We start from the raw sequence: 9,904 nt of genomic DNA, 5'->3' as shown, positions 1-9,904 counted from the left end.
AGATATACTAGTGGAATGGAAATAGTATATCACCATATGATGAGACTATATCATCTGTTTTTCCCCCAAATACAGAACAAAAATATTTATTGAATGCTTCAGCTTCTTCTGAATTGTTGATAATTTTACCATTCAGGGGCACTGGAACAGAGGGGGCCACCCCCCCACACACACACACACACTTTGTACTGGCCGTAAGGGCGAACGATGGGGGAAAGGGGACAGACAAGAGTGAGCAGGGGGTGGGGCCTTGGGGGGAAGGCGTGGCATGGGAGGGGAGCCGTGATTTGGGTGTCAGTGGCCACCCCACTTTTAGGAAGTTTCCGTTGCTCCTGCTACCGTTTCCATCTAGGAATGGGCCAGTACTATTGTCAGGATTTGTTTTTGTTCCTAATTTTTTTTAAAAACTCATTGTCCTTAACTCATAGATTTTTCCATGTGTCCCATGTATACCCCAAATTAAAAAACCTAGTAAGAGAACCAAAAAAGTGCCACCGTGGCTAAACAACAAAGTAAAAGAAGCAGTGAGAGACAAAAAGCCATCCTTTAAAAAGTGAAATTATAATGAGGAAAATAGAAGGAACATAAACTCTGGCAAATGAAGTGTAAAAATGTAATTAGGAAGGCTAAAAAAGAATTTGAAAACAACTAGCCAAAGACTCAAACAGTAAGAGCAAATTTTTTTTTAAGTACATCAAAAGCAGGAAGCCTGCTAACAACAGTGGAGCCACTGGACGACCGAGATGCTAAAGGAGCACTACAACGACGATAAGGCCATTGCAGAGAAACTAAATGAATTATTTGCATCGGTCTTCACGGCTGAGGATGTGAGGGAGATTCCCAAACCTGAGCTATTCTTTTTAGGTGACAAATCTGAAGAGCTGTCCCAGGTTGAGGTGTCATTAAAGGAGGTTTTTGGAACAAACTGATAAACTAAACAGTAATAAGTCACTAGGACCAGATGGTATCACCCAAGAGTTGTGAAGGAACTCAAATATGAAATTGCAGAACTACAAACTGTAGTCTGCAACCTATCATTTAAATCAGCTTCTGTACCAAATGACTGGAGGATAGCTAATGTGATGCCAATTTTTAAAAAGGACTGCAGAGGTGATCCTGGCAATTACAGGCTCGTAAGCCTGACTTCAGTACCAGGCAAACTGGTTGAAACTATAGTAAAGAATAAAATTGTCAGACACAGATGAACATAATTTGTTGGGGAAGAGTCAACATGTTTTTTGTAAAGGGAAATCATGCCTCACCAATCTACTAGAATTCTTTGACGGGTTCAACAAGCATACGAACAAGGGGGATCCAGTAGATATAGTGTACTTAGATTTTCAGAAAGCCTTTGACAAGGTCCCTCAGCAAAGGCTCTTAAGCAAAGTAAGCTGTCATGGGATAAGAGGGAAGGCCCTGTCGTGGATTGGTAACTGGTTAAAAGATAGGAAACAAAGGGTAGGAATAAATGGTCAGTTTTCAGAATGGAGAGAGGTAAATAGTAGTGTCCCCCAGGGATCTGTACTGGGCCCAGTCCTATTCAACATATTCATCAGTGACCTGGAAAAAGGGGTAAACAGCAAGGTGGCAAAGTTTGCAGATGATACAAAACTACTCAAGATAGTTAAAGTGCCAGGCAGACTGTGAAGAACTACAAAAGGATCTCTCAAAACTGGGTGACTGGGCAGCAAAATGGCAGATGAAATTCAATGTTGATAAATGCAAAGTAATGCACATTAGAAAACATAATCCCAAATATACATATAAAATGATGGGATCTAAATTTGCTGTTGCCACTCAAGAAAGAGATCTTGGAGCCACTGTGGATAGTTCTCTGAAAACATCCACTCAATGTGCAGCGGCAGTCAAAAAAGTGAACAGAATGTTGGGAATCATTAAGAAAGGGATAGCTAAGACAGAAAATATCATATTGCCTCTATATAAATCCATGGTTTGTCCACATCTTGAATACTGTGTTCAGATATGGTTGCCCCATCTCAAAAAAAATATATTGGACTTGGAAAAGGTTCAGAAAAGGGCAACAAAAACGATTAGGGGTGTGGAACGGCTGCCGTATGAGGAGAGATTAATGACTGGGACTTTTCAGCTTGGAAAGAGATGACTAAGGGGCGATATGATAGAGGTCTATAAAATCATGACTGGTATGGAGAAAGTAAATAAGGAAGTGCTATTTGTGCCTTCTCATAACACAAGAACTAGGGGTCGACCAATTAAATTAACAGGCAGCAGATTTAAAACAAACAAAAGGAAGTATTTCTTCACACACTGCACAGTCAACCTGTGGAATTCCTTGCCAGAGGATATTGTGAAGGTCAAGATTATAACAGAGTTCAAAAAAGAACTAGATAAGTTCATGGAGGATAGGTCCATCAATGGCTGTTAGCCAGGATGGGCAGGGATGGTGTCCCTAGCCTCTATTTGCCAGAAGTTGGGAATAGGCAACAGTAGATGGATCACTCGATGCTTACCTGTTCTGTTCATTCCCTCTGGGGCACCTGGCATTGGTCACTGTCGAAAGACAGGTTTCAGAGTAACAGCAGTGTTAGTCTGTATTCGCAAAAAGAAAAGGAGTACTTGTGGCACCTTAGAGACTAACCAATTTATTTGAGCATGAGCTTTCGTGAGCTACAGCTCACTTCATCGGATGCATACTGTGGAAACTGCAGAAGACATTATATACACAGAGACCATGAAACAATACCTCCTCCCACCCCACTCTCCTGTTGGTAATAGCTTATCTAAAGTGATCATCAAGTTGGGCCATTTCCAGCACAAATCCAGGTTTTCTCACCCTCCGCCCCCCCCCCCACAAACTCACTCTCCTGCTGGTAATAGCCCATCCAAAGTGACCACTCTCTTCACAATATGTATGATAATCAAGGTGGGCCATTTCCTGCACAAATCCAGGTTCTCTCACGCCCTCACCCCCCTCCAAAAACCACACACACAAACTCACTCTCCTGCTGGTAATAGCCTATCCAAAGTGACCACTCTCCTTACAACGTGCATGAAAATCAAGGTGGGCCATTTCCAGCACAAATACAGGTTTTCTCACCCCCCCACCCTTTTCCAAAAAAACCACACACACACAAACTCACTCTCCTGCTGGTAATAGCCCATCCAAAGTGACCACTCTCTTCACAATATGTATGATAATCAAGGTGGGCCATTTCCTGCACAAATCCAGGTTCTCTCACGCCCTCACCCCCCTCCAAAAACCACACACACAAACTCACTCTCCTGCTGGTAATAGCCTATCCAAAGTGACCACTCTCCTTACAACGTGCATGAAAATCAAGGTGGGCCATTTCCAGCACAAATACAGGTTTTCTCACCCCCCCACCCTTTTCCAAAAAAACCACACACACACAAACTCACTCTCCTGCTGGTAATAGCTTATCCAAAGTGACCACTCTCCCTACAATGTGCATGATAATCAAGGTGGGCCATTTCCAGCACAAATCCAGGTTTTCTCACCCCCCCACCCCCCATACACACACAAACTCACTCTCCTGCTGGCAATAGCTCATCCAAACTGACCACTCTCCCCACAATGTGCATGACAAGCAAGGTGGTCCATTTCCAGCACAAATCCAGGTTTTCTCACCCCCCCACCCCCCATACACACACAAACTCACTCTCCTGCTGGCAATAGCTCATCCAAACTGACCACTCTCCCCACAATGTGCATGACAAGCAAGGTGGTCCATTTCCAGCATAAATCCAAGTTTAACCAGAACATCTGGGGCGGGGGGGGGGGTAGGAAAAAACAAGGGGAAATAGGCTACCTTGCATAATGACTTAGCCACTCCCAGTCTCTATTTAAGCCTAAATTAATAGTATCCAATTTGCAAATGAATTCCAATTCAGCTGTTTCTCGCTGGAGTCTGGATTTGAAGTTTTTTTGTTGTAAGATAGCGACCTTCATGTTTGTGATTGTGTGACCAGAGAGATTGAAGTGTTCTCCGACTGGTTTATGAATGTTATAATTCTTGACATCTGATTTGTGTCCATTTATTCTTTTACGTAGAGACTGTCCAGTTTGACCAATGTACATGGCAGAGGGGCATTGCTGGCACATGATGGCATATATCACATTGGTGGATGTGCAGGTGAACGAGCCTCTGATAGTGTGGCTGATGTTATTAGGCCCTGTGATGGTGTCCCCTGAATAGATATGTGGGCACAGCTGGCAACGGGCTTTGTTGCAAGGATAGGTTCCTGGGTTAGTGGTTCTGTTGTGTGGTATGTGGTTGTTGGTGAGTATTTGCTTCAGGTTGGGGGGCTGTCTGTAGGCAAGGACTGGCCTGCCTCCCAAGATTTGTGAGAGTGTTGTGTCATCCTTCAGGATAGGTTGTAGATCCTTTATAATGTGTTGGAGGGGTTTTAGTTGGGGGCTGAAGGTGATGGCTAGTGGCGTTCTGTTATTTTCTTTGTTAGGCCTGTCCTGTAGTAGGTGACTTCTGGGAATTCTTCTGGCTCTATCAATCTGTTTCTTCACTTCCGCAGGTGGGTATTGTAGTTGTAAGAATGCTTGATAGAGATCTTGTAGGTGTTTGTCTCTGTCTGAGGGGTTGGAGCAAATGCGGTTGTATCGCAGAGCTTGGATGTAGACGATGGATCGTGTGGTGTGGTCAGGGTGAAAGCTGGAGGCATGTAGGTAGGAATAGCGGTCAGTAGGTTTCCGGTATAGGGTGGTGTTTATGTGACCATTGTTTATTAGCACTGTAGTGTCCAGGAAGTGGATCTCTTGTGTGGACTGGACCAGGCTAAGGTTGATGGTGGGATGGAAATTGTTGAAATCATGGTGGAATTCCTCAAGGGCTTCTTTTCCATGGGTCCAGATGATGAAGATGTCATCAATATAGCGCAAGTAGAGTAGGGGCGTTAGGGGACGAGAGCTGAGGAAGCGTTGTTCTAAATCAGCCATAAAAATGTTGGCATACTGTGGGGCCATGCAGGTACCCATAGCAGTGCCGCTGATCTGAAGGTATACATTGTCCCCAAATGTAAAATAGTTATGGGTAAGGACAAAGTCACAAAGTTCAGCCACCAGGTTAGCCGTGACATTGTTGGGGATAGTGTTCCTGACGGCTTGTAGTCCATCTTTGTGTGGAATTTTGGTGTAGAGGGCTTCTACATCCATAGTGGCCAGGATGGTGTTATCAGGAGGATCACCAATGGATTGTAGTTTCCTCAGGAAGTCAGTGGTGTCTCGAAGGTAGCTGGGAGTGCTGGTAGCGTAGGGCCTGAGGAGGGAGTCTACATAGCCAGACAATCCTGCTGTCAGGGTGCCAATGCCTGAGATGATGGGGCGCCCAGGATTTCCAGGTTTATGGATCTTGGGTAGTAGATAGAATATCCCAGGTCGGGGTTCCAGGGGTGTGTCGAAAGACAGGATACTAGGCTAGATGGACCTTTGGTCTGACCCGGTATGGCCTTTCTTATGTTGGCTTTCTACAATTCCTAACTCCTGATTTATATTTATTACTATCAATGTCCCCTTTTCCCCATTGTTATATTTTATTTTTTATAGCTGCCTTCATTACTCCATGAAGTCAAGTCAGTGTTTTAACCAATAAGACCTTCTTCCTCAACTGTGGGATGGTGACTTTTTGGACATCTAGTAAGTGTTCTTAAATGATTCCCAATTATCATTACCATTTTTCTGGTTAAATTCTTCCTCCTGGCTGTTTTGACTCAGAATTGTTTTTAGCTTTATGAAGTTGGCCCTATTAAAGCACCAAGTGTGTGTATGTATATATTACTGGTCAGGACTTTACTCCACTCGCACACTATAAATGTGACCAAGTCATTGTCACTTGTACCTAAGCTGCCATTAGTTTTTAATTCTGTAGTCAGTTTGCATTCACTTGGGGAAAATGCGGTATGCACGAAGTCTGGAACAGCTGTGAGGTGAGTCGAACAGTGTACACATTACACTTGTGGGCAGGAGTCTATAGAGGGCAGTGCAGGGATAGGTGTTGGCTCTGGTCACTAAGTGGAGAGTTGTAAAGTGAACACACACAAATGACAGGCAGAGAATGCCAAGCCTGAAGGAACTGCACCGCTATGAGAAGGGGAATTCTCTTGAAGCATGGAACTATTATTGCAGGCTGAAACTACAGAAGCAGAGCAGTTACCAGGAAGAGGAAATGTATTAAATGCATCCTGGTCTTCAGCACCCAGCCAGCCAGTCAGCAAATCTCACTGCTGCTGGACCAGCCCCACTGGTAATGATTTAACACCGTGTAACATCTTCATGTGCCTGGCTAGGTCCTGTAGGCAGCAGCTCTGCACCAGGTACAGAGACAAAGGCAGGGAAGGACTCTCTTCTGGCAGTCCTCATGAATCAATGTTCCTATTGTAGTTAGGAGGTAGAACATCCCTAAGCAGCTCAGCTTTCTTACTCCAGGAACTTCTATCCCACAGCCAAGACTATACTCCAGATAGCCATATTATGAAAGCACATCTCCACGCACACAGATTGGAAGGAAATGCTGGCAGGAAACAACCATTCTGGGGCGCAACTTGAAAATTGGAACTAGGTATTCCAATACTGTGGTGAGGTGGAAGGCATGCCCCCTCAGCCTCAGAGATGCAGCTAGGGAGAGATGATCAAGAACCCTGCCCAAGGGAGGGAGAAACCTGGGAAGTTTTAACAGGATTCAAACAGTACAGCTTGGCCAAGCAATAACTAAGATGTGGTCAGAGGGAGGCCATGATGTTCAGTCTGGAAAAGAGGTGACTAAGAGGTAGGGTTGCCAACTTTCTAATGGCACAAAACCGAACATCCTAGACCCGCCCATTCCCCCGAGGCCCCGACCCCACTCACTACATTCCTCCTCCCTCTGTGGCTCGCTCTCCCCCACCCTCACTCACTTTCACTGGGCTGGGTCAGGGGGTTAGGGTGCAGGAGGGGGTGAGGGCTCTGGAGTGGGGCCGGGGATGAGGGATTCAGGGTGTGGGAGGGGGCTCTGGGCTGGGGCAGGAGGTTGGGGTGCAGGGGGTTGAGGGCTCTGGGGTGCAGGAGGGGGCTCTGGGTTTGGGAGGGCTAAGGGGTGGGGTTTGGGTGCAGAAGGGGGCTCCAGGTTTGGGGGGGATTCAGGGCTGGGGCAGGGGATTGGGGCTTGGGGTTGGGGTGAGGGCTTACCGCAGGCGGCTCCCAGTCAGCAGCACAGTGGGGCTAAGGCAGGCTGCCTGCCTGTCCCGAGGCTCCATGATGTGACGCAGTAGTGACCAGCAGGTCCGGCTCCTAGGTGGGGAGGGGGGCCAGGAGGCTTCGCGGCTCGTGCTGCTCTCACCCGCAGGCACCGCCCCCCCAGCTCCCATTGGTCAGGAACCGGCGAATGGGAGTGCAGAGCCGGTGCTCAGGCAGCACATGGAGCCCGTGGACCCCGCCTGGGAGCTGGACCTGCTGGCCCCTTCCAGGGCACAGCGTGGTGCCCCAGGACACGTAGGGACTAGCCTGCCTTAGCCCTGCAACACCGCCGACCAGGGTCCTTTTTTGACCAGGTATTCCGGTCAAAAAACAGACACCTGATCACCCCACTAAGAGGGGATTTGATAGCGGTCTATGAAATCATGAATGGTGTGGAGAATGTGAATAAGGAAGTGTTATTTACCACTTCACATAACACAAGAACTAGGGGTCACCCAATTAAACTACTAGGCAGCAGGTTTAAAACAAACAAAAGGAAGTGTTTCTTCACACAACACATAGACAGCCTGTGGAATTCATTGCCAGAGGATGTTGGAAAGGCCAAAACTATAACAGGGTTCAAAAATGAACTTGATAAGTTCCTGGGGGATAGGTCCATCAATGGCTATTAGCCAAGATGGGCAGGGACGCAACCCGTTGCCCTGGGTATCCCTAAGCCTGACTGCCAGTATGACACACTGTACCTCGGGGGAGTACCCTGCACCCCCATGTTCATCCTTATAATATGATTGTGTGGTATCCAGTGCAAAGGTTGTCATGTTGGTTTTCTTCGGAAGGCTCATGATGCACTGAGCATTGTTGTTATAGTAATGTTATAGGTTGTAATTTCATATATGTTATTATGAGGCTGAAAATATGTCCTCATGACTTAAAACAAGCCCAGGCAAAACTCTCCAGGAGTAGAGGGGCAGTTCACACCTCATCAGGGCATGTATGGGACAAACCCAGCCCAGCCTCACAGGAACAAAGGACACTGGCCTAGGCAGGAACAAAGGATCTGTTGGACTCTTGAGTGAGTGACCCCTCTTCTCTTGGTCAGTTTGGGACTATGATGAGGTAATGCTCACCTGACTCTGAAGGGGGGTGGCAAAGCCAAGAGGGAAGAAAGAACATGATAAAAGGGAGAGACATTTGCCATGCTCTCTCTCTCTCTTCTACCTCCATCTACAGACACCACCACCAAGCGACTGAAGCACTGATCAAAGGGGAGAGCCTGGCTGAAGAGCAACCAGCCAGCCTGTGGTGAGAAGCATCTAAGTTTGTAAGGTTGTTGAAAGTGTTAAGATCAGCTTAGAATGCATTTTGCTTTTATTTCATTCAACCAAATCTGACTTCTTGTGCTTTGACTTATAATCACTTAAAATCTATCTTTTGTAGTTAATACATTTGTTCGTTTATCCTACCTGAAGCAGTGCGTTTGGTTTGAAGCGTGTCAGAGACTCCCTTTGGGATAACAGCCTGGTACATATCAATTTCTTTGTTAAATTGATGAACTCATATAAGCTTGCAGTGTCCAGCAGGCCTAACTGGACGCTGCAAGACGGAGGTTCCTGAGGTTGTGTCTGGGACCAGAGATATTGGCTAGTGTCATTCAGTTGCACAGTCCAAGCAGCAGCTGGCCAAAAGTGCTCACTCATGTAGCTGAGAGCAGCTTACATGCCAGAGGCTGTGCGTGAACAGCCAGGGAGTGGGGGTTCTCACAGCAGAGCAGAGCAAGGCTGGCTCCCTAGCAGATCACCGTCCCGATAACACCAGGGGAACATCACAGCCAGATGCTGGGAGTGGACGACAGGGGATGCATCACTTGATGACTACTTGTTCTGTTCATTCCCTAGGAAGAACCTGGCATTGGCCACTGTCAGAAGACAGGATATTGAGCTAGGTTTCTGTTCTGACCATTGTTCTGACCCAGTGTGGCCGTTCTTATGTCACCCCCAAGGAAGGAGAGCATTTGTTTAGAGTGGACCAGGGAGATGTAACTGGCAGGAACGGGGAAATGCGGGAGTGTTCTGGGCAGGTGCTGCGGAGCCATAAGAGATGTTGCCCCAGAGCATCTGCACAGCAACATACTGGTGTACGTTCCATGCAACGTTCCCCTAGGGCCTTGCTGCTCCCAATGTCAGTCTGGTACAGGGAGTGTAAATGGAGAGGGCAGCTTAGCATTCTGAAATGCAGATCGGTGGCCACAGCTAGTTGGAACATTTAGCCTTGTCTAGATACATTTGCACCAGCATAATCAAATCAGTGTAGTTCAAGGGGTGCAGATATCATCCTTGTTACAGTCCTGCTGCCCTGGTGCAGAGTGGGATTGCACCACTCTAGTGACATTCAGTAAGGAGGTGGTGGAACCACGGTGCCTGAGTGAATCCCTGTTGGCTGTGGGGTGCTGGTGCCTGAGTGAATCTTGGAACGGGGGGTGTGGGGCAGTGCCAGTGCCTGAGTGAATCCCTGTTGTGGGGGGTGGGGGGCGGTGCCTGAGCGAATCCCTGTTGGGGGGTTGGTAGGGTAGCAGTGCCTGAGTGAATCCCCATTGAAGTTGGCCCCATTGGCTGAGGGCGGCTCCTTGTGAATAATCTTTCCCCTCTCTACCAGCCTGGGGATGGTTTCCTGGGAGCTGCCCAGGACCCTTCTTGCTGGAAAATTAAGAACTCCATCAGGCAG

The sequence above is a fragment of the Natator depressus genome, chromosome 11 (assembly GCF_965152275.1).
Source record: "Natator depressus isolate rNatDep1 chromosome 11, rNatDep2.hap1, whole genome shotgun sequence".
NCBI lineage: Eukaryota > Metazoa > Chordata > Testudines > Cheloniidae > Natator > Natator depressus.
Note: the sequence above shows the minus strand (reverse complement) of the source record.